The sequence below is a fragment of the Sinocyclocheilus grahami genome, unplaced genomic scaffold, assembly GCF_001515645.1.
Source record: "Sinocyclocheilus grahami isolate Dianchi unplaced genomic scaffold, SAMN03320097.WGS_v1.1 scaffold1247.1, whole genome shotgun sequence".
NCBI lineage: Eukaryota > Metazoa > Chordata > Actinopteri > Cypriniformes > Cyprinidae > Sinocyclocheilus > Sinocyclocheilus grahami.
The window spans coordinates 140,485-141,936 of record NW_015506426.1 but is presented as its reverse complement, the minus strand read 5'-3'; positions in this window follow the sequence as shown (position 1 = coordinate 141,936).

Below are 1,452 nucleotides of genomic sequence, written 5' to 3'. Positions count from 1 at the left end.
CACACCTCTACTCTTTTCGAAAGACATCCTGGGATTTTTAATGACCACAGAGAGTCAGGACCTCGGTTTAACTTCTCATCCGAAGGACGGTGCTTGTTGACAGTATAGTGTCCCCGTCACTACACTGGGGCGTTAGGACCCACACAGACCTCAGGGTGAGCACCCCCTGCTGGCCTCACTAACACCTCTTCCAGCAGCAACCTATTCTTCCCAGGAAGTCTCCCATCCAGGTACTGACCAGCTCGACCCTGCTTAGCTTCAGTGGGCGACCAGTCTTGGGTTACAGGGTGATATGGCTGCCAAATAAAAGTATTCATTACTCCAGTCTTCAGTGTCACATATTTTTGTTGAAGTTGTGGTACGTTACCATTCCAAAATTTGGGGTTAGTAAGATTTTTTTTAGCAGATCAGCATATTATACTGATTTCTGAAGATCATGTGACACTGAAGACTGGAGGAATGATGCTGAAAATACAGCTGCGCATCACAGAAATACATTACAGTTTAACAGAGATTCACACAGAAAACAGCTGTTTTACATTCTAATAATATTTCAGTTTTATTGTATTTTTGACCAAATAAATGCAGCCTTGATGAGCAGAAGAGACTTCTTTCAAAAACATATACATTTTTCCTTATGTTTAATCAACGTGACTCAGATCAAGTATCACAAGTATTAACTGTCTCAAAAATGTCCTTAAATTCATTAGAAATCAAAACTGACAAGTTAACATTTATCATATAGTAAGAGTAAATAGATATATAACTAATGGGAATATAGATGTGAACATCACTCATATTCTCTATATTCTATAGTTCACGCAGACTTTGACAAATTTGAGAACAATTTGAGATTTTTTTCTGATGAAAAATTAAATTTTTTATATTATTAAATAATATATTTTTAATTGCATTGATTACATTTAGTTTTATTTTAATGAAACAACTGAGATATTAAAGATATCTTTGTGATTTTTCTTTTATATAGGCAAAGTTACAGAAATGGACAATTTAGTTTTTGCAATAAACTATGTTCATTAAAAAAAAAGGACAGAACGAGTCATTTTCCCCATGTTTTCACTAACATAACATAACAACTTTTCCTGTCGACTCGACGTCTTTCTTTGGTAGTTTTTGTTGTAAAACACAGAAGACACAAGACAGAGCTCCAAAAACACAGGCAGTAATTGGTTTTTAATTTTTCGTTACTATATTCATTCATTAATTGAACTCTAGCGTCATACAGCAGATCGACATCAGCGCCCTCTGTGTGTGTGGAGGCAAACTGCATGCATACATAAGGTCAGAAATCATAATCATAATTCAAAATCATCTGAATTCAGCAGTTTAATGTGCTGATCTGACAGGGAATGGAGCTCAGAAGCGTTCACAGACGTGTGTGTGAGTGTGCGCGAGTGTGTGTGCGAGTGTGTCTGTGTGTGTGTGTGTGTG